The sequence below is a fragment of the Hyperolius riggenbachi genome, chromosome 4, assembly GCF_040937935.1.
Source record: "Hyperolius riggenbachi isolate aHypRig1 chromosome 4, aHypRig1.pri, whole genome shotgun sequence".
Classification (NCBI taxonomy): Eukaryota; Metazoa; Chordata; class Amphibia; order Anura; family Hyperoliidae; genus Hyperolius; species Hyperolius riggenbachi.
The window spans coordinates 287,969,932-287,994,485 of NC_090649.1; the positions used below are offsets into that span (position 1 = coordinate 287,969,932).

A 24,554-nucleotide genomic window follows, 5' to 3' on the forward strand; every position below is an offset into this window, starting at 1 on the left:
GAATGAAAGGAGAAACATGGATTAATTCACAATTGCTAACAAAGAGAAAGGCAATGATATTTTTAACGCTATAAAACGTGGGAAGGCAAGTCAGCAGCAAAATGGAACTCCAGGCGAAAATATTATGTAACCCTTGAATTGTGGATGTTATCTTCATAATGAAACCATCAATTTTAACATCAGGATCACTGCTGTTTTGCTAATCCTGAAAAGGGCTTCCATCCTACTGGAGACTTCTGTTGTCCGCATTGCTTTTATGTACTTCAATATGTCCCTCTGCCCAAGCCCTGTTGATAAGGCATTATTATTTAGATACACTGCATACTAATAGACTATCTTTACTGGAGATTTGAGGCATGGGTGATTGTTAATTTAGGGGTTGATACATGTACCAGGGGTAATATTGCTGCGCACAGACAGCGTACAGCAATATTACCCTTACTTCCATCAGCAGTTCCACAAGTTACGCTACTAACGTATAGAGATTTTTATAAAGATGGAGTAAAGCACACCGATAGTGCCACATTGGATTTCTCCACAAGGATAGCATTACTCCTAAAAGTGGTGCACACAAAATAAGCCTACAGGGCCAAAGAGTCAGCCCCTGGTCTCCAGTTACTGCAGCCTTGGTTAATGAGTTTAGACCATATTTAAGCCAATAGGAAGTCAGCAGCTAGAAGCAGAACATCATTGCTCATTACTGGTGTTTTAAACATTGTATGAGCAGTTGTAAGGTATGAGTTATAAATCAGCTGATTTGCAGCTATTGGAGGGATTGGCAAAGAGGGATGGCATCAGACAAGCAGGATGAGAGGTGGATGAGGTGAGCAGCAGAGTATAGGCTGTAGATGTGCCAGTGAGTTTTTTGGTAGGCCACAGAATAGGTTGTTACAGTAATAAAGACGGGAAATTATTAGAGCATGTTCAAGCATTTTATTAGCCTCATGAGTAAAGAAGGGACTAATTCTGTAGATAAGTTTGAGATGGAGGTAGCAGGAGGTTGTTAATATGTTAATATAAGATTTAAATGAGGGCTCAGAGTCCAGCATTACCCCCAGACAGTGAGCTTTAGGAGTTGAGGTTATTTGGGAATTTTCTACATTGATGGTATCTATAGGTGGGAGAGAAATGAGAGACGGTGGAAATATCGCAATCTCTGTTTTGCTCATGTTATGTCAGGAAACGGGATGACATGACACAGACAGTCAGGGACTCAAAATATTGATGTAGAGTGGTCAGGAGCTGAGAGATAGATTTGAGTGGCATCAGCTTCGAGGTGATTTTGGAAAAAGAGTGTATTAATTGCCCCAGGCCATGAATAGAGATGGAGAAGAAAAGAGATCCTAGAACGGAGCCTTGGGGTACACCAACAGGTAGCAGGGATGATACTTATTTTCCATCAGCTGTTCCTGAACTCCTGGGCTGCAGCTATGAAGCTCATCTGGTGTCCCTGTAACAAACAGCAGAATGATGTGGGTATCTGCATGAAAGTAGATTTAAACTCAGAAATTGCTCTCTGAACTGAAAGATTAGCCACGCCATGATAGCCTTTAGGGGAAAAAAAATATTCTTTACAATTTAAAGAAATCCTAAAAAAAAATCCTGAAGTTTTAAATGGATTAACTTTGCAGGGAGCATAGAAAGAGTCAAGCTTCAGTCTTTCCAGTAGAGGCAGAGCTGTGGTGCTCTCAGCAGCCTCTTATGCCTCGTCTACACGAGGCGATCCGGCGGCTCGATTAGCCGCCGAATCGCCTCATCCGCATCCCCACGTGTACCCGCCACGTCCCCGCTCGCCCGCACGTGCGTCGGATTTGATCCCCGCTTGTCCCCGCCGGCGCCGTTTATCTTCCGCTCGATTCCCTGCCATTGTCCCCTCGTGGGGAAACGAGCAGGGAATCGGCGGTGGCGCAATCCGACCTGACGGATCTTATCAATCGAGCCGCATCAGCGTCTTGATTGATAAGTCACATCGCCTCGTGTAGATGAGGCTTTAGTCACAGCTCTTGATTACACTGATGTAGCTAAACAAACACACAGGGCTAAGTGCAGGGCATTTCTAAAGAGCTTATGTGTGGCATTAAAAGTGTACACTGTGTGCTATCAATATCTGCTTAAACAGGTATCAGGTTTCCCACACTACAGTATTACAAATGTTTATGTTGTACATAAGATACATTTCCTTTGCTCTCTGTGAGAGAACGCTCTGCCTGTCTCTGACTGAGCTCTCTGCACACAGAGTTAATAATGCACTATGAAGGGAATTCCCCCCTTCCCTCATGGCTGAGTCTGCTGTCAGAATTTTAGCAGACTGCTGTCAGAAAAATGTGAAAGGAATTAGAGAACAGTAATCAAATAGATAAGCAGTGAAATGTATACATCAGTACTAAGCAGCACTTCCCAAACATTTCCTGTCTCAATTGAAAAAAAAATGTTAATCAATAGTGTCCCTTTAAGAGTCCGGGTCTGGTTTAACCACTTGAGGACCACAGTGTTAAGCCCCCCTAAAGACCAGTCCATTTTTCAATAAATTGGCCACTACAGCTGTAAGGGCTCACATGTCAGCACACAAGTGATTCCCCCCCTTTTCTCCCCCCACCCCCAAGTTTATTTTTTTGTACATATTTATTTGTTTTTGTACTAATAAATTTCCTGGTTTTTTTTCTCCTAGTCCCTTCCTCCCCCCGCCAGCCAATCACTGTGATTGGCTGTCATAGGCTTCAGCCTATGACAGCGGATCACCTCTGAGCCCACAGAGGGGACAGCCGTGTCACATGGCTGTCCCCAGTACAGCACTGCCGTGGATCGCAGCGCAGTGCAAGCTAATTAGATGCTGGTTTCGCTGTCTAACAGTCTCCTAGCGGCGATCGCCGCTGAGAGGCTGAAGGCGGAGCAGCGTTCCACCTACCAAGCGGAGATGTGCGCGCATCAGTGCGCGTTCTCCTGCAAAACAGACCCCAAGAACCTTATGCCAATTGTCATTAGGCGGACCTGGGGCTGCCACTGCATCCACGCCCATCGGCTTGACGTGATCGGCAAGTACTTAAAGTAGAATGGGAATATATATACATATATATATATATATATATAGAGAGAGAGAGAGAGAGAGAGAGAGAGAGAGAGAGAGAGAGAGAGAATGAGAGATACCCTATGTTGTTTTAAAGGATTACTATTAAAGTTTAGCTTTTTTTTCTAAATACCTTAAATAGGCAGAAGAGTTTCTGATGACTATAGGCATAGTAGTAGGGAGACAAAGACATCCTTTCCCTTATCAGATCTCTGGAGAGCTTGGGTGAGGGGGGGTGATGGAATGCGGGTGGGCAGCTATACGCACTCTCATTCCCACTCTGCACTGTCCTGCTTGTATAAACAAAGCATGCTGTGCTGACGGGAGTGTGTTGTGGCCAGGCAGATCATTGAATGAAATCCACCCGGCCACAACACACCCCTGTCAGCATAGCATACTTTGTTTATACAAGCAGGACAGTGCAGTGTGTGAATGAGATAGCGTATAGCTGCCCATCCGCATACCATCACCTCCCCCAACACCCCAGCTCTCCAGAGATCTGATAAGGGAAGGGATATTTTTTTCCCTTTTACTGTTACTATAGTCATCAGATACCCGTATTTCGCGCCGTATAAGACGCTCCGGAATATAAGACGCACCCAGGTTTAGAGGGCAAAAACCAGGGGAAAAAAGATATACTAATCCTGGTGTGTCCATGTTCCAGTAGCATCTAATAATGGTGTCCCCTTCTGTCCTCTTTGACCTCCTGTGTGTCCCCTTCTGCCCCAGGTGTCCCCTGTGTATCCCCAGGTGTCTTCTTCTGTCGCTGGGTGTCCCCCTTCCCCTTCTACCCACTGTGTGGCTGCTCTGTCCAGCCTCTGTCCCCAGGTGTCCCCTGTTGTGTTGTGTTCTTCTTTGACTGCCCCCCCACACACACACACACACTCCTGACCCCTGTGTAGCATCTGTCCAGCCCCCTTGACTGTATGATCTCCTTGCGTATTACATGTCCCCCTTCCTCCCCTCCCTGTGTGGTCTCTCTGTCTCTGCATTAATGTCCCCCCTTCTGTTACCTGTATGGCCGCTCTGACAAGCCCCGTATTATGTGTCTCAGCTCATGCATATAAAGTATTTCATGGGAGACACCGACAGGGGAGGGGGGGACAAAGCGGCCACGCGGGATGCAAGTTAATACTTTATATGCATGAGGTGAGACATAATACGGGGCTTCCGACGGGGGCGGGACAAAGCGGCCACGCGGGGCGCAAGGAAATACTTTATACGCATGAGTTACTACGGGGCTTGTCAGAGCGGCCACACAAGTAACAGAAGGGGGGACACGGCACACCATAGTGACAGACATGCGGCTGGGATTATGCAGGGAATCCCCGATGATGCGGCGGGTCGGCGGTTTGTAACGGCGGGCGATCGGAACTCAGGGATTCCCTGCCTTTGCCGTATAAGACGCAGTGACTTTTTCTCCCCATTTTTGGGGGAGAAAAAGTGCGTCTTATACGGCGGAAAATACGGTACTCCCTTATGCCTATTTAAGGTATTTAGATAAAAAGGTAAAGTTTGATAGTATTCCTTTAAGAAAACTTTCTTTTAACCACTTAAGTACCAGCGGTCTCTGCCCCTTTAAGAACCAGAGATCACTGGTACAGAAACGGCAGAATCTCAACAAATCGCCGCACATACCCGCCGCAACCGCCGTCACTGCCACACGTCAGGAACCTGGGCCACTGAGCAGCTTTCATTGGCTCCTGGCCCTGTCTTTCAATATAAGCCAATGGGAGTTGCTTACTTTGAAAGACAGGGCCAGGAGCCAAAGAAATCGGCTCCTGACCCACTCACAGGGCTCTGCCATCATAGAGACAGGCAGCGGGGATTAAGCAGCATGATTGGCTGGAGCGACAAAAACGGAGGATGCACACAGCGACAGTTAATTGAAATCTACACCCTGGCATAGATTTCAATTATCAAGGTCCGGAAGTAGTTAAAAGAAAGGTTGTTTTCAGACTGCATATAACGGAGGGAGACTTCATTCCCGATATAAATCATTTTATGAGAATCTACTCCATAGATACTTTTACTAACCACATGACAAAAGTTTGCAGCTTTATGAAGCTCTGTGTTGAATATTTCTGTATGTATGGGGAGTACTCAATGAAAGCTCAACATTCCATCAGGAGTGCTGTGCAGGGCAACTTTAATATAGTGTTAGTTGAACTCTTGGCACATAGACTGCTGAGTTCTGCTTTTGAGCATTCAGTGGAACTTAGCGCTGACATATAATGGATGCAAACAAATTCTGACAAATGCTAAATTATAAGATATTCCATTGTATAAAATTGGATTTTAGGCTGTTGGAAAGACAAGTCATACCTAGTCGCACAGAGCTACTTTATTGTGTTCTTAGTAGGAAAATGCATGAAGTATAGAGTAATAATGAGCAGAACTTTGAAAACGTAGATATTTCCCTTCAGGCAGGGAACACACTTGTCTTTCAGTTTTCTGCGCGCGTTTTTCTGCATACTTTTTCTGCACACCAACTGTTTTTCTATGCAGGAAAACGCGTGCGTTTTTTCACAGCAGCTGCTGTAATTGATAGAGAAAACTCACAAAATGTGCAGAGTCATCATGCAGAATGTCAGTTTTTATTCTGCGCGCGAACAACGTATATGTGAACTAGCCCATTGATTAACATGAGTTCTCAGTTTTTCTGTGCAGAAAACGCGCACTAAAACAGTCAAGTGTGTTCCCTGCCTCACTCTTGTAGCTGCAAGTTTTTGCAAAACCACAGTAAAAAGCAGTGCATGGGCGTGTGTGCGCGTGCACATGTGTGAGCATTTTTAGGAAAGAAAAATAGAAAAGACAGCACCAACCGCCATTGTTTATAAACACACTAACACTAACAATGTGACAGTATATATATATATATATATATATATATATATATATATATATATATATATATATATATATATATATATGCAGTACACTGTCACTGTCAATCTGTAATGAGCTATTCTAGTACTATATTCATTTATTTAAGAGACATCAATGTCTATTAAAATGTTTTAATGTACCTTTGAACTGTCAGGTTAACCTCTTCTAACCTCTTCTCTACCTGCATCACTTGTTGCACGATTACAGAATGCTGGTAACTGTTTGTTCAGCAACGTTAACATGAAGTCCCTGTCAAATTATCCTACCCATAGGTGAGGAATGTGATGCTACAATAACAAAGGAATTACAAACCTTGTAAAATATATAATTGTATTATATACTACATATTATATAATAAATGCTTAAATAAACAAGTGATTATGTGGAGAAGTAATCAGAAAATAGTGTGTCTACAACAAAATAAATGAAATGCTTTCTTGGCTGATAAATTGAAAATGGCTGTTACTTTCCTGATTTCCCTTGTATTTTTCAAGCTGTAGTTCTCCTATCTAAGTGGTCTGAATCTGTGGCTCTAGAGCCGTATATGACCCATTAGCCATTTGAGTGCGGCTCTGATAGCAGCTGGGGCTAACCTGCCACTATGCTTGGACCCCCTCTTTGTTGTTGCCAGTTGGTGCAGCCCAGCCCTGCAAAACCCTCTATCTCCTCCCTTCTGGGCCTCTCTACAGCGGTGCTGTGTGACTGTGAGTGCACCCTAGGCTGTAGTGCACTACTGCGTAGACTTTGCAGACAGTGCACAGCCTTGTTCAGAGCCTCCATCAGACTAGTCCCGGACTACGGCAGCAGAATCAGCAGCAGCAAGATGTAATGGTACACTACTAGGGATGCTGCGAGTAACTATAGCTCTTAATGTGTTGGATGTGAATGGATGGGCCAAGCACTACTATGGGTTCTCATATTCCGCAACTAGTACACTGCTGAAAGGAAAATCAAAAGTATTCAGCTTGCATGGGACTGCAAGAACCAGCAGGGATCTACATGGTTTATTTTGGTGTACCTTCAACTTATATAATAGGAACAGATAGGATCTGTATAATGAACCAATTTGAGCACTGCTGGTTCTTGTAGCCCCACGCATGTTGAATAATGTCAACTGGCCAACTTTAGACCTTTCAGCAGTTTACTAGTTATAACTAGCACACTGCTGAAAAGTCTAAAGTCAGCCCAATATCAACCAGTAAGTTGGCCAGTGTCCCCCTGTGAGTCAGCCCAGTGTCAACCACCATTATTAATGCAAAGCTGTGTCAATAACTTTGGGGGATAATCATTATCAAAATTCCAAGGAAATGCAAGGTCATTCTTCACATTAAATGTGTGTATTGTCATATTTCTATTTTAATGTGAAATATTGTTTTTGGTCATGATATAGGATTATTACTATGATATCTGGTTTAATTTAATGTCAGTAGCTAGTTTAAACAGACTCCTAAAAACACGGTCCTTGAAAAGAAATTTAGCTCTCAAAAGAAATCTATATCGTTTTATTGCTGATCTTTGGCTCTTTTGACAAATGAGTTTGCAGACCACTGTCCTATCTATATACCACTACAGCCCATTAGTGCAATGATTTAAGAGTTTGTAGCTCCTTGAATGGCTGGTTGGATGCAGGTTGAATGGCTGGTTGGATAGCACACCTGGCTATCCATGGGGGAGTGGGGGAAATAGAGGGGTGCATCTGGCTATCTATTGGAGGGGGAGAACAAAGGGGCACATCTGGCTATCAATTGGGTTGCGGGGACAAAGCGGAAAATCTGGCTAATGAAGAGGCGCATCTGGGATTTTTATATGGGGAGGGGCTAATAAGGGGCTATCTATACTGGGGGGAGATAAAGGGGCACATCTGGCTATCTATGGGGGGATGGGAATAAAGGGGCACACCTTGGTATCTATGATGGGAAGAGGGGAATAAAGGGGCACATCTGGCTAACTACGAGGGTGGGAGCTAATAAATTGGCTTAGATTTTTAAATATGTATGCCATGAGGATATATTACTGTCATTTTGGCAAATATGGATCATAATTATTGATAAACTACAATGCAAAAAAATGGAAAAATACAACTTTATTTGAAATTATATATCGTCACAATACATTGTACTAGGAACATAATTTAACCACTTTACCCCCGCGCGTACGTATTTCTCCGCCCCTTTTTCCATCCTTTAAAAACCAGGGACGGAGAAACACGTACTTTCCGCGTTCCCGACGCTGTCCGCGCTCCCGCTCGTAAACACGCCGCCCGCCGCTAGTAAAACCGCCGCCGCCCGCTCGCCCGGAGATCAATGAACGGGAAAATCCATTCCCGTTCGTTGATCTAAGCCCCACAATGACCCGCTGCTCTCCTATGGGCAGCGCGATCATTGTGAGAAGAAACTCACGTGTCCAGCCTCCTTATTCTTCCTCCAAGCTTCCGGAAGGAGGCTTGGAGGTCGCAATAAAGCAAAAAGTTACTGTGGCCATCTTGTGGCCAAATAGTAAACTACACCCTACACATTTTTCACATACAAATAAATGACTTTTACACAAAAAATTAACTCATTACCTCCCACACTCCCCATTTTTTTTTTTTTTGTAATTAAAAAAAAATTCAAAAATTTACAATTAAAAAAAATACATAATTAGTTACCTTAGGGACTGAACTTTTTAAATATTTAAGTCAAGAGTGTATAACACTGTTACTTTATAAACTATGGGCTTGTAATTAGGGATGGACGCAAAACTGAAAAAAATGCACCTTTATTTCCAAATGAAATATTGGCGCCAAACATTGTGATAGGGACATAATTTAAACGGTTTTATAACCGGGACAAAAGGGCACATAAATTTCATGGGTTTTAATTACAGTAGCATGCATTATTTAAAAACTATAATGGCCGAAAACTGAAAAATAATTTTTTTTTTCCCCACATTTTTCCTATTTTCCCATTAAAACACATTTAGAAAAAAATAATTCTTGGCATAATGTCCCACCTAAAGAAAGCCTAATTGGTGGCGGAAAAAACAAGATATAGTTCATTTCATTGCGATAAGTAATGATAAAGTTATAGACGAATGAATGGAAGGAGCGCTGAAAGGTGAAAATTGCTCTGGTGGTCAGGGGGTAAAACCCCTCAGTGGTGAAGTGGTTAAAGGGATACTGTAGGGGGGTCAGGGGAAAATGAGTTGAACTTACCCGGGGCTTCTAATGGTCCCCTGCAGACATCCTGTGCCCGCGCAGCCACTCCCCAATGCTCCGGCCCCGCCTCCAGTTCACTTCTGGAATTTCAGACTTTAAAGTCTGAAAACCACTGCGCCTGTGTTGCCGTGTCCTCAATCCCGCTGATGTCACCAGGAGCGTACAGCGCAGGCACAGACCATACTGGGTTTGCGCAGTACTCTTCTGGTGACATAAGCGGGATCGAGGACACGGCAACGCAGGCACAGTGGTTTTCAGACCTTAAGGTCTGAAATTCCAGAAGTGAACCATAGGCGGGGCCTGGAGCATCAGTGAGTGGCTACGCGGCCGCAGGATGTCTGCGGGGGACCATTAGAAGCCCCGGGTAAGTTCAACTCATTTTCCCCTGACCCCCCTACAGCATCCCTTTAAATGTTGAAATAAACAGTACACATGGGCAAATAAAATGTGTATGCTTGATCTACAGTAACACTAATTATTTTCAAACTGTAAGGGTTGAAAACTGAGAAATAATAACAACTTTTTAATTTTTTTCTCCTTATTCCCTTTAACCTCTTGATGACTGCAGGGCTAAACCCCCCTAGTGACCAGGCTATTTAGTGAAATAGGCCACTGCAGCTTTAAGGCCAAGCTGCAGGGCCGCACAACACAGCACACAAGTGATTATCCCCCCCCTTTTCTCACCACCAACAGAGCTCTCTGTTGGTGGGGTCTGATCGCTCCCCCTGTGTTTATTTTTTTTTTACAAATCTTTTTATAAAAATTGCTATTCCTTTAAATTTTATCCCTCCCCTCCTCCCTCCCTCCAGCCGGCCAATCATGGCGATCGGCTGTCATAGGCTTCTGCCTATGAGAGCCGATCGCTCTCTTGTCCCCCAGGTGGACAGTCATGCCGATCGCAGCGCTGTACATGTAAATAGACGGCGATCACGCCGTCTAACAGTCTCCCAAGCAGCGATCGCCGCTCGGAGACTGAAGGCGGGGCGGAGCTCTGCCCCCCAGACAGGAGATGCGCAGCCTGCGCGCGATCTCCTGCATTAGCTGGCCCCAGGACTTTACGCCGATCGCCGTTACGTGGTCCTGGGGCTGCCGCCGCAGCCACACCCATCGGCGTGACCCGGTCGGCAAGAGGTTAAAATGCATACAAAATAAAATAATTCTTAGCAAAAACTACCACCCAAAGAAAGCCGAATTGGTGGCAAAAAAACAAGGTATAGATCATTTATGTGTGATGAGTACTAATAAAGTTGGCTAATTAATGGGAGGTGTGTGAAATGTAGAAAATTGCTTGGGTTTTTTAGGGGGGAAACCCTAGGGTAGGGAAATGGTTAATCTGTGTGCTCAAAGTGCTATTGAATTCATATTTGATTACCATTACTCATGGCTTCACTGTGATCAGTATGACTGCAGCATCCCCTTCTCTCTGGCTTTCAGACAGAAGTCATTAATTTATCAGTGTTATTTTATATTTGGAAGTGGCCAATCAGAGCTGTGACAAACCCTTGATCATGCAAATAAAGACATTGATTTGTAAGAGCTATTAACCTATTGTTCCATAGAGAGAGAGATTTTTTCTTTGCCTGAAACTACCGTATGTACAGTACTTCAACAGGCTTGGAGACTGGAGAGGAGCTGCATCCAGAAAGTCCTCATTACTGAGGAGTGACAACCTACACTAGTAAAGTGGTGATGCAGTAGCTCAGGGTAGTTTTATCGCCTTTTACCAAAGTGTAGATGCACATTAAAAATATTGTAGTGGTAACAGGACTGCAGCTTTTTTCAGAATTTCCATAATAGTTTTTTCTGGTGCTTAAGAAGTCAGTAATTATTTCCCTGTACCTGACCAGCTCATTATCAGTACTCTGCTGCTTGTCAGTTATACAGCAGGTGGCATACTATTATAGGTACAGGGGCTGAGCACACTGGATAGTATGAGACATTCTGTTAGCATATTGCCAGGTGACATGTATTTCAAAGAGACTGGAAATGATCCTTTGTAGGAAACAGTGGACATAACTTCCCATTAATTATTACATTTCAGGGGCATTTTAACACCAGGAAAAAAGTGGTGCAATCTGTTTTGAATATGGATTTACATGGATTACCTCCTTCAACACATATTAAGGTGTGCCTGAGATGACATGTGACGTGATGAGATAGACATATGTATATATAGCTGCAAGAACACAGACACCTATGCTGTGCTCCTTCTCTTTTTAGCCTGCCTGAAAGAGTTAATACAGTGGCTTGCAAAAGTATTCGGCCCCCTTGAAGTTTTCCACATTTTGTCACATTACTGTCACAAACATGAATCAATTTTATTGGAATTCCACGTGAAAGACCAATACAAAGTGGTTTACATGTGAGAAGTGGTACGAAAATCATACATGATTCCAAACATTTTTTACATATCAATAACTGCAAAGTGGGGTGTGCATAAATATTCAGCCCACTGAGTCAACACTTTGTAGAACCACCTTTTGCTGCAATTACAGCTGCCAGTCTTTTAGGGTATGTCTTTACCAGCTTTGCACATCTAAAAACTGAAATCCTTGCCCATTCTTCTTTGCAAAAGAGCTCCAGCTCAGTCAGATTAGATGGACAGAGTTTATGAACAGCAGTTTTCAGATCTTGCCACAGATTCTTGATTGGATGTAGATCTGGACTTTGACTGGCCCATTCTAACACATAAATATGTTTTGTTCAATCATGTATGATTTTGATCCACTTCTCATGTGTACACCACTTTGTATTGGTCTTTCACATGGAATTTCAATAAAATTGATTCATGTTTGTGGCAGTAATATGACAAAATGTGGAAAACTTAAAGGGGGCCGAATACTTTTGCAAGCCACTGTATCCAGCTATGCAGTCAGGACCCAATCAGATTATAGCGTCCATCACTGATAACAAATTATAGCTATAAACACATTCCTAAGCAGATAACTGGGTTTCTGATTGCAAGGGATAGATAAAAAGGTCATTAGTTCATGTATTTTACCTTAGGGATGCTTTAAACACTGCAATTGAGCAGTGACAATAAAACATGAAATCTACTTTGTAAATGTTTATACATAAAACAAAACCATGAGATGTCTAAAATAGTCATTTTTAGGAGTAGGAGGAGGACAGATTCAATTGTTTATCTCATCAGTTTATTTTCACCTTGGGTTCACTTTAAGCTTGCTTAATAAACCACTGGAAAGATAGAAGATGTTATAATGTTCACGGTGATCAATAGAAATACTCTGTGTACCAGCCTAAATACCATTTATTTTTATTGGTTACTATGATTTTTGAACCTTGTACCCTTATACATATTCCTAATTTCTAGTGGAAACTTCTGTTGAAAAGAATGAAAAAACATGTCTGTAACGGTACTTTTACAGTGGGACATTGCATTTTGATGCGTCGTTAAAGTCGACTAAACGCAACATCCCAAAAATGTCACAACGCAACTCTATGCCCTGTTATCGTCGCATACAGGCAATGAAAAGTATGCTTCCAGGTCATTACTGAGCATGTGCAAACAGTCCAACGCAGTTAATAACGTGTATAACGCACAGCATGCAGCACTTTCTAATAATGCTACACGTTACAAACAATGCAACTTGTGCACTGTGAATGTTGCACAGACTTAGTATTGCTGTCCGTTAGTCCACGTTAAGACATTTTCTAACATGCGACTTTAATGTCGCACTGTGAAAGAGGCCTTAATGTTCTACTTATATTTCCATTTAGTTGAAAAAGGCCTTTTCATACATTCCATATATAACGTATGCAAACCATAGTATGCAAAGTATGATATAAAGTGTGAGTCCATTACAGAAGGAGGATGTATAATATTCACAGACAAGTTACTCAAACTGCAAGTTCAAACAAATGCTGAAATAGTAGTACTTATGGTAGCACCACTGTAAAGCACAGGTTGCAGTAACATACTACAGCTTACCTGACTGACATTGTCTAAAGCCTGACTTCCTGTGCAGGCTCCTAACTTCTAACTCTGCTCCAGAGTAGAGGACCAAGAGTGAAACTGGAGCACAGTCCTTCTCACGCCTCACTCCTCCATCCTACCAGAAGCCAAATGTTGACACTGCGAAGAGGCTCTGTGGGGATTATTAATGTGACGTCATCAAACTCTACTCAGTTCCACAAGCAACAGTCTCTAAGCTTACAGGAAATCTGCAGTCATGCAGTTCCACCACTATAAATAAAGGCCACTTATTATAATAATAGAAATGCTTTCAATTAATCATCAGTACTTTAGTGTGTTAGAAATGATGACATATAAATTATTTCGGTTTTAGGAAGGCAATGCCTCTAACGCCAAATCATTTGCTTATGTGACAAATATATCCCATGACCTTCCAGCATTGCTTGTCAATGTATTTACTACAGAGACTTCTCTGTTTCTATCTGCCAATGATCTGCATGGGCTTCTTACTCAGACTTTTGATAGGCACCATCAGAACTGTCCTCATATCGATATGTTATAAGATAGGTCACTAAGGCAACCTCATCAGAATCTTGCTGTCGAACTTTGTGATTTGCAGCTACGCCCCTGAGCTGTACAATGTTGCTAAGAGCATACAGGTGGTGCCGACCCATCCATCTCTTCAGCTAAGAGCATACAGTACACTGCAGTAAGCTAGAAAGTCGATGGAGCAGCGCACAGTATGCCCTGGATACCCAAAACCCTAATGTAATGAAGTTTTGCTAATGAGCTGGGAGATATGATTTAATATCTATCATCCAAGCAGGATATAATTTATCTCACACCAAGATTTAATTGTGTGTCTTGTAATTACAAGACATTATATTAATATATTAGCAAAATTTAATTTGAATTCACAGCAATAAAAGATGTCATTTGTATGATTAAATCTATCCATTATTTATAACTTTTATCTTTATTAACCCACTTGTTACAAAGAAGTGTGATTTTAAGCAATCTCAAAAGTATTCATCTTAAAGTTTGGGCATAATTGAATCTACTTTGTTGTATGCATTTAAATATATAAATGTTGTGTACTATATTGCTATCTTGCTCGGTTTTTAATTAAGACTGGAAAATGTGTAAACAAGTGAATAAGTTCTAAACAGATGCATACACAAGGCCTATAAACATAGTATTTTGTTTGCATGAAATGGCACTTAGAAGGTATTATAGAAGGTCAGGAATAAATATACAGTAAAACCCCTATTACCTGGGGATTGGCTGATGCCGGATAAGTATAGTTTCTAGTTGCTTGAGAGTTAATGTTAAAAATGGGCCTATACTTAACACTGTATACTTACCATAAACTGTGTATTAAAGTTGAAATACAGTAATTAAAACCAAATTAAGACAAATGACAGACTTAATGTAACAGATCTTTATTACTGTATAAAGAAGTGTTAAAGTAGATTTATGCATCCTGCAAGGCCAGGATTTTTTTTCCCTGGTTGCTTGAGGCTTCTGGTTAACTAAGTTATAGATAACAGGGCTTTTACTGTAGTAAGCAACACCAACAGAAATGGGGAAAGGATAAGGGTACTGTATTTACAACAACATGAATAAACTAGATCAACTCCAAATAGTACTTCGGCCAAAAATGAAATTATCATCCAATAGGACAAGAAAGCAAAAGTGCCAAATGTCCTTCTTAGCCCGGTTATCCAATGCAAAAAACCTTACAAATGAAACCTGAGTTTCTGCTGAGAGATGAACGCTATGATACTGTAGGAATAACAATTGAATGTTAAACTGAGAGGGATGCAATGTCTTTAGAAACATCAGAACAGATAGAAAAGATAAAGTAGTTTGTCTGTTTGTTAAAACTTGTTTATTACTTTATATAAATGAAGATTAACTTTGGTGCTGAGGCTACACAGTATTGTAAAAGTCATACATTTTTATCAACACTACAAGACGTTTACTTGATTGAAATATTAACGAGGACATGTTCTGCTTAACCATTTCATGCCATAGGCTGAAGGGTTCAAGTGCATACGTGCCCAACCATGCATGTGCACAAGGGCTTCCACAGGCATGTGCACTTTAACAGAATAGTTGGACTTTTATGAATGCACTATTTGCACTAAAGGTGCACAAATAGGATGTTTACAAACTTTTTTGCAGGGAGTGGTTCATTCACCATTTCAGATTGACCAGCTATTGTAACAAATAGAAATATTTCAAGCAGCGCCCTGCAATTCCAGCTATAAGTTCCTTCAGGTGTCACACTGCAGCTACTCCAAGGATGTATCCTTTTCATCCAAAGCAATTCGTGTCAGTAAAACAGCAGCGCTCTAGTGAACCACCTGCTTATATTGTGCACTGAGTTGCACCTTAGGTATTCCTTGCATCTCTGGAGGTGGAAGAAGTGAATTGCCAGTATCCTGAGGTGGATCACTTGAGCGCTGCTGTTTTACAGACACAAATAGCTATTGTAACAAGTCTGCAAGTTTTGGAATGTGTTAGGTATATCAATCACAAAATGGTAACATTTGAACTGGCAATTACCATAGTTTTGAGCAAAGGTAATACTAAATCTATGAATTCTGGAAAAGAAAACTGTAAACTGCTGCCAGTAACAGTTAAAGGAAAACTTAAGTCTCGTAAAAAAAAAGACTTTTACTCACCCGGGGCTCCCCTCAGCCCCCTGCAGCTGAACGGTGCCCTCGCCGTGTCCCTCCGAGCGCCTGGACTCGCCGGCGGCCACTTCCGGTTCGGCCGTCACCGGCCGGCAGGCTGGGAACGCGGCTGATTATTCAATTTTTTTTTACGAGACTTAAGTATTCCTTTAAGGGCACTGAAAGTAAATGGCAAATATTGTAATTATAGAAACAGCAAATAAACAACAAATAAAACTAGTAAACCCAGCCCGTTTAAAAATGGGCTCTAGGTCTACGGCCGCCGCCACCAGAGCGCATGCGCGCGCACACTGCGCACGCAACGGCCGCGCTAAGCAGGCACGTGCCCGAACCCGCCCACCTCGCTCGCCCGCACCCGCCCACCTCGCTCACCCGCACCTGCCCACCTCGCTCCACCCGCTCCCGCCCACCTCGCTCGCCCGTCCAGCTCCCCGGTCCCAGCTGTCAGTTACTGCGCACATGCGCAGTAACAAAAATCCTGGGACACAAGGACAAAACTGCTGGACGCAGCGACAGTCAGCTTTTATTAGGTAGGATAAACGGCTTTAGATGAATACAATTTCCTGCATATGTTTAGATTAAGAAATGCATTTTGGGCCATACAGAATGACGTTTAATTAATGTGCATTAAAGAAATACGTAGTTTAATGCGAATAGTAAAACAGAATTAGGACAGGCAACACGGGAAGCTAAAAGGTTTCTAGTGAAATTAAAGGACACCAGTCATAAAAATAAATAAAAACATGTAAAATGTTGACATAAGTAGTAAAAATAAGTGTTCATTAGCTGTGAAAAAATGTAATGTTTTTTAGTAATCCACTTAGTATATTCTTAAAATCCATCAAATGTCAGCCTTTTCCTTCCCTTGAGTATAAGTTGTTTACTATAAAACCTTAGAGTATTTTCACAAATAATGAACACATTTTTATTATTTATGTTGCCATCTGTAATGATTGTGTTTTTTCTTTTTTAATTTTCTATTGATCTCTTCCAAATCAAACACAAACCTTTCTACAAACGTATGGCTTATAATACAGGACTTCTGAAAGATAATGAAGAAGACCCAATAGTGAAAGATCCACTTAATGCAGAGGTATTAAATGATTGAATAAAAAACATACCAAATAAACCTCCCTAAATGGGTTGTTGGGGGTAGCATTTAATTACCTTCAGGGGGCTGTTCCAATGCACCCCATTGGTATTAGGTCCTTTATCTTAATTGTGACAGCCACAAATGGGGAAGGTCAAAGTAGACATTGTGATATCACATGGCCCTGGCCTCCACAATGCATGCCAGGAGATGCATGCCAGGAGATTAATTAACTCCATCTCTGGCTATGCATTGCAGTTGCCGGGGCAACGCAATGTCACTTCAAAGTTTGGCAGCTGCAGCTGGGAGAATCAAGGTGGAGGACTAAGGAAATGGTGGGCTAGGGGGTAGCTCCTGGAAGGTAATTAAATACTTGCCATCCCAGAAACAGCTCACTTCATTTATGAACTTCTATTAGGGATAGGTTTGATATTTCTTTTCCTGGTGCTAAGATTCCTTTAAGTGCCTTACCTTTATTACACCCCCCTTTAAATGATGATCTAAGCTTTGATAAAATCAATAGGGAATTACAGATATGCAGACCCACTGGTTCCTGGAATGAATTCAGTCTTATTTCCTATTATGAACAAATCAGTGTTAGGCCTGACAATTTAGTTTTATAATTCACTATTATTTAAAGTGTAGTTTCTTCAGGGATGGTATTGCTGCATAAACTACAGATTCGTATATTGTTTTCTTCTAGATAACTTCCTTTCAAGCTTCCAGCTGGGCAGTTTTTCATTATAGTTCAGTCCACTAACAACTTCATGGCCGACTTAGCTTTGCAGGTCCATGAATTCCAGATTGTGAATGCTCTTTATTATTTTATCCTGATTTATCCTCAGTGTTATTCTCAGTGTTACATAGATTGTATCTAAGAAATCATTGCACGCTTTTTAAAACTAAATATGATCTATTAAAGCGGTTTAAAACCCTGACATAATATTAAATAAAAACATGTTGTCCTACTTTTTATATGCCATACAGTAATCATATTTGCAATTGTGCATAAGTATTATTATTCATTTAAAAATTATATGTTTCCAAAAGTACAGTGTTTTGCTTTGTGAGCTGACTTTGCATTTTATTAATACCTGGTTTTATTCATTATGTATTAAATTCAGAAATACTTTGAGTCTCTGTCTGTGTCCAGGAGCTTCTCCACAGTCAGAGAATGTGTCACATTCCGCACTTGATACATTTAAAGCGGAACTGTAAAGAATTTTTACACACAGTTTCACTTACCTGGGGCTTCTGCAAGCCCCCAGCAGCCTGTCCCACGCCGGTCCTGCCCGAGCCTCTGTTCTCCTGCCGCCAGGCCGTAGACTTCTAAGTCGACGCCAGTGCAGCCCTGCCAAGCATATCTTTTCATCGCATTCCCCTCTGCAGGGGACGCGAAGAAAGGATACGCGTGGCCAGAGCCACGCAGGCGCAGTGGCCTGGCAGCGAAACCGAAAGTAGCTGGCAGCGGGAGAACGGCGGCTCGAGCAGGACCAGCGCGGGACAGGGCGGCTGCTGGGGCTTGGGGAAGCCCCAGGTAAGTGAAACAATGTGTTTAAATACTCTTTACACAAGATAACATTATCTACAACTTTGGATGCGTCCACATTTCACGCACTGAACTTTCAAGCTCTGTGTGTAACCCTTTCAATGTTGGTCTAGTAAAAAAAAAAAGCTGGTTGTATATAATATGCTGTAAAAAAAAATTTAGAGCAAAGAAGAAATGCTGGGTTATATTCTGCTTTAAAGAGTATTTTTGTATCTGCTAGCCAAGTCTGTGGCATGCTGATCATCATCATCATCATCCGTGAGAGCTTAAACCCTAGGCTGGTTCACACCAAGAGCATCTTTATGCACTTCTCAACGTGCCCATGCTTCAAAAAGCACTTGGCTAATGTAACCCTATGAGGGTTAACCATAATGAGAATACATTTTGCAGGTGAAAAGCTCACTTTTTCAGTATAAATGAAGTGCCTACTAACCAGAGGTGACCATTACTGCTAATATCCATCCTGTAAAATACCTTACTGAGCTCATACTGCTAGTTTCTTCCAGAGGTTCATTCAGCAAGCTGACACCCAGGTAAACAACAGCTGTTGCTCTGTGGCTATCCAAGTCTATGCAAAAGAGGCGTGAGGAGACATAGGGCTCGATTCACAAAAGGGTGTTAGCACGCCTTAAAGTTTGGGGCGTGCTAACTATGGTGCTAAGCAGTTAGCATGCCCAAAGCTTTTATTGATCACGCGCAAAGATTAGCGCTGTGCGGTGCACGCAAAATGTTGCACCGGGTGCGATAAAAACGTCACACCGGGTGCGCCTAAAACGTTGCACCAGGTGCGCCTAAAACGTTGCACCAGGTGCGCCCGAAACGTCGCAAGATGCAAGATGCGACATTTTGGGCACAGCCGGTGGTACGTTTTAGGCACACACGGTGCAACGTTTCGCGCGCACTGCTTAAACTTTGCACGCGATAACTTAGTGCACAAAACTTTGCACGTCCTAAAGGGCTTTAGGCGTGCTAAGGGGCTTTTAGGCGTGCTAACTAAGTTAGCACCCTTTTGTGAATCAAGCCCATAGGCTTGAAATAGCAGTAATAGAATATCCATCATTTTACCAACATTCTACTGCTAGAATAGAATATTGGTATTCTATTCTAGGATCAAGTGGACGAGAGAAAGGAGGAAAGATGGTCCTCAATGTGTTTACTGTTCTTCCCTTTTAAATTCTGTGTTTTGCATTTAAATATATAATTAAGTGATGGAGTTTTGTAAAAGATATGGTTCATGTAAGTTGTGTGGGGCCTAGATAAATGAGTGTGTTTTCACACATCTAGCGTCTTCTGGTGGTTAAAAGGAAAGGGTGGATAACTAACATCTGTGTCCATGCACACCTCATCTGTGAGTGAAGGCTGCTATGTCCACTCATATCTATGGGTAAAGATAAGGGGTATCATTGATCCAGTGCATCTAGCTTAGGGTACCCCAACAAAATGATATCTACATCAGTGATTTTCACAGAGATAATAAGCACTAGAGTATGTGAATTTATAGTATAAGAAGGGCAAAGTGCGGGAGTATTTGTAAAGCAGTGAAAATCAATAGATATTTCTAACAGGAAACAACACACTTTGTAGCTGATTTACTATCTTTAAGTAATGCAGCCATAAAATGCTTGCAAAATTTAAATATGGAACCAAATAAGAATGAATGTAAGAGAAATTGGCAGGAACAACACTTTCATTTCTGGCCACATTACTCAGCCCACACTCTTTTGCAGAGCTGAATTAATACAATTTCATCCACACTGATATTTTTTTTCATAGTGTAGAACAAAAACAATTGCTGTCAGATTGCTATTTGTCCCGGATTGGGAACATTCCTAATCATGCACATCAGGGGTAGTGTGAACTAAAAAGAAAAGTTTGCTCAACCCCTGTGATGACCCAATTTCCTTGTTGTGTACAGAAAACTTTATTCACATGCTAAATAATATCAAGCAACAGTAGATAAAATACCAAAACAACCCTTCTCAGTGGTGCATGGCTTTGTAATGTTTAAGTGTAGCAGATGGGTAAGCAGTCATATAATATGTAGCCTTCAACAGTTTTAATTTGGAAAAATAGAACATTTATGTTCTGCCGCGACCTTATGTTACAAATAAAAATATACTGCACTGGTTGTACATTATTTCCCAAGTTGTTTGTCAAAAGTAAACTGCTTTTTGAGATTATAATGCTTGTGTTTTGTTTTGTTTTGTTTTTTACATTCAAAAATAATAGCATCCACTGGGGATGCGGTCTGAGATCTTTGAGTGGGTGGAAAGTTATGTCTCAAATTAGTTTGCGGTTAAAGCAAGAACATATGTATTTTTGTCAATGTATGTGTGTAGCTGTGGCAATTTTTCATTGACGCCATCCTTGCTCCTACTGTGGCAGATAAAGAGGCTGAAATGAAGTTTTTGTAACGGAATATAACTGAGGAACTCCTAAGCACAAGGGTAACATCAAAGTACCAAATGTATACAGCAAGATATGCTTTTAAACTTTATTACTTGTTTACTCATGCCGTGACATGGTCTCATTACAGCAGCAAAAGTTTTGGCTATGTTTCCAATGTGTGCCGTTAGATACGCTATCTGAGGCATTGAATTTTTTATTATGCCAGTTTTACTTAGCTGTTTGTTAGGAAGCTGAGATTTTTATATTCTTACATTCAGTACACCACTGTTAGCAACAGGAAAGAACATCCCAAAATAAAATAAATATTTTTTGTCGTTTTAAATATGGCTACAATCAGTGATATTAAAGCAGCAATCATATTCCCATGATCATTGTGGTTTTGTGAAGATCAATGCAGAAAGCAGAGCTAGGAAAGTAAGTCAGCAGGATTTCTCTCAGCCTCTAAACGGATGTCTTTTTTTTTCTTTTCTTTAGACTATGAAGTCCCCGATATGAAGTCCCAGGTCATCATCACCACCGTACGCTGTATTTGGAGTGTGATGATGATGTCAACATCATATCGCCCATTTCCCAAGCTTTTCAGATATGCACTCTCATTCAGGTACACTTTATTTATATGGTGATGTTAAAGTAAACCTGTGAGAATTCAAAATAAAATAATCAGATACTTTTCTCGGGAGAGGGAAGCCTCTGGATCCTAAAGAGGCTTCCTTCGTCCTGCTCTGTAGCCCCATCCCAGCGTTAGGACCCCCAAAGAGTATCCTCCCTGTGCAGGTGCACTAGTACCATCCTTCTTTGACTTCAGCAGAAATAGCCGATCTTGATCGGGTCCATGCTACTGCACAGGTGCAAACGGCTTGTGTCTGCATAGTAGCATGAACCTAAACTGGCCCAAATATTTCCAAAGAAATATAAGTGGGATGGTACTATTGTACCTGCACTAGCTGTCAACAAGCATTGACAAGCTCTTTTTTGGGGTCCCAGTACTGAAATGGGGCTGCAGAGGAGGAAGAGTAAGTACTCCCTAGGGGCACTTTTGTTTTGCTACAGTTACACATTAAATTGTCTTTAATGAGGACTGGAGATAAAAAATCCTAAATGTCAGCTTTAGTTAGAACTCCTGACTTAAATTAAAAATGTACTTAGTTATGAGGAAGGTTTTTTAAAAACGCTTAATAAAACAGTTGTTATTATAATGTGTGTGGGGCTATAGTTCAAATAGGTCACTTACGTTGCATGTTTTATTATATATATATATATATATATATATATATATATATATATATATATATATATATATATATATATATATATATATATATATATATACACACAATGTTATACTTTGATTAGGCTTTGTCTGAAAGACACGCCCCCTAGACTGCATGCCGATTGGCGGGGAGCGGTCTTTTGGTGGTTAAATTGAGTGTGTTGAGTACCCAAACTTTCCAATAGTTAGGACTTAATTACAGGACTGAAGGACATAAAGTGAATGATCCTTTGGTGCATACGTTATTTTTTGAACCAATGTAGGTCATGCTTAGTATCAGTGGTAAAAAAAGACTGATTTTACCGTGAGGCTAAGTTGTGTCATGAGAACATTTCTCACTGCTAGAATAGAGGTAGAAGAAGCTGGACACTTCACAAAAGTATTCACAAAAGAGCATCTGGTCCCATATTGTTTGAACCAAAGTGATAAATTAAATAGGAACTTTAGCAAAAAGGGGGAAAAATGAATGCATTTAAAAGTGAGAGGTTAAAAAATAGAAAAGAGATCAATAAATTATTGATATTCATCATGTAATTTGTATAACTCCCTCAAAGGAACTATGTGAGAAATTTGCGTGCTACTTTGCTGACAAAGTATCCTCTATTCGGTCTCTCATTCAGTCCACAGCACCCAAGACTAATGCAACTCCTGGAAATAGCTGCAAAAACAACCTAACACCCTGGACTGACTTCAAAAGTATTAGTGAGGAAGAGATCTCAGACATCCTCCGCCGCCTCCGCCAGACAACCTGCGACCTGGACCCTGGACCAACTAAACATATGCTGAAATGTCCTGACCTGCTTGGCCCAGCATTTCACAAAATAGTAAATTGCTCTCTGCAAGTAGGGAGGTTTCCTACCTCTTTAAAAGAAGGAATCATCAAGCCCCTTCTTAAAAAACCTTCCATGGATCCAGATGCAATGAGCAGCTACAGACCTGTCTCCAACCTCCCCTTCTTAGGTAAAGTTATTGGAAAGGCTGTCTATCTGCTACTTGAAACCAGGCTGTCAGTAAACAACATCCTGGACCCTCTACAATCTGGCTTTAAGAAACACCACAGCTGTGAAACAGCCCTCATCCAAGTCTGCAACGACCTGCTCACGGCAAGGGACTGAGGGGAATGCTCCATCCTAATCCTGTTGGATCTCTCAGCGGCTTTTGATACAGTTGACCATGAAATCCTGCTTAACAGACTGCAGGAGTACTGTGGCATCAGTGGATCAGTCCTCCAGTGGTTCAGATCATTCCTGACTGACAGAACACAGAGAGTATCCCTAAGACCTATAATGTCCAAACCTGCACCTCGACAATTCGGAGTGCCACAAGGATCAATCCTATCGCCTCTGCTGTTTGTAATCTACATGTTGCCACTCGGTACACTTCTCCAATGACATGGCCTGACGTACCACTGCTACGCCGATGACACACAGCTATACCTGTCCTTCAAACCTGGTGGAACAGACCCCAAAAATAAACTCTTGCTTAGCTGAGCTACAGGCATGGATGAATGATAACTGGTTGAAACTGAATGCTGACAAAACTGATATCCTATTTGTCCAAAGCCAGTGCTCGCCATCAAAACAGCTCTATCCTAAAGCAACACCAATCAGGATTGGGAATTCAGACATAAACAGCTCCAACCTTGTGCGCAGCATTGGCGTACTAATCGATGGGGATTTAAGTTTCAGAAACCAAATTTCATCTGTAGTTAAATCTTCCTACTTTCACCTGAAGAACATTGCAAAGATTAAACATCTGATTCCCCCAAAGGATCTTCCAACCCTAGTTCACGCCTTCATCACATCACAGCTGGATTACTGCAATGCCCTTTATGCTGGCCTCCCCAAAAAGGACCTGCGTCGCCTGCAATTAGTGCAGAATGCTGCTGCCAGATTGCTAACAAACCAGCCTCGCCACTGTCACATTACACCGATCCTTCGCTCACTGCACTGGCTACCAGTAGAATGAAGAATACTCTTCAAGATTGGACTGCTGACATTCAAATCCCTGCACAATCTGGGCCCTGGATACATGAAGGACTTGCTGAAGCTGCACCACACCTCTCACAACCTTAGATCAGCTAGTTCTATAAACTTGGTCACTCCCAGAGTGCACCTCAAAAAATCTGGAGATAGAGCCTTCTGTCATGCTGCCCCTACTCTTTGGAACTCCCTGCCACACCCAGTAAAGACAGCACCATCCCTTGAGCTACTCAAATCCAGACTGAAAAGCCACCTGTTTAGCCTGGCATTTCCGGACTTATAAAATTCTTCCTCTGTACCACAATGGTCTGAGCCATGCTTATGCGCTTTGAGTCCTATGGGAGAAAAGCGCTCTACAAATGTTATTTGTTGTTGTTGTTGTTATTGATCCACAATCAGCCTGCACATAATCATATTTACTACTGGCAGACATGAAAAAAAACAGACACCACCATTTGCCAATATC

At 41.7% G+C, this 24,554-nt stretch overlaps 1 long non-coding RNA gene across 1 annotated transcript; it reads right to left on the reverse strand.

Moving 5' to 3' along the window:
- Window positions 1-1,085: 1,085 nt before the first annotated feature.
- LOC137570747 (uncharacterized) lies at window positions 1,086-13,208 on the reverse strand. Its single transcript, XR_011031160.1, has 3 exons — window positions 13,102-13,208; window positions 6,094-6,240; window positions 1,086-1,450 (listed from the first exon to the last, which is right to left on the reverse strand). It is a non-coding gene; the product is annotated as an uncharacterized lncRNA (long non-coding RNA).
- Window positions 13,209-24,554: the final 11,346 nt, after the last annotated feature.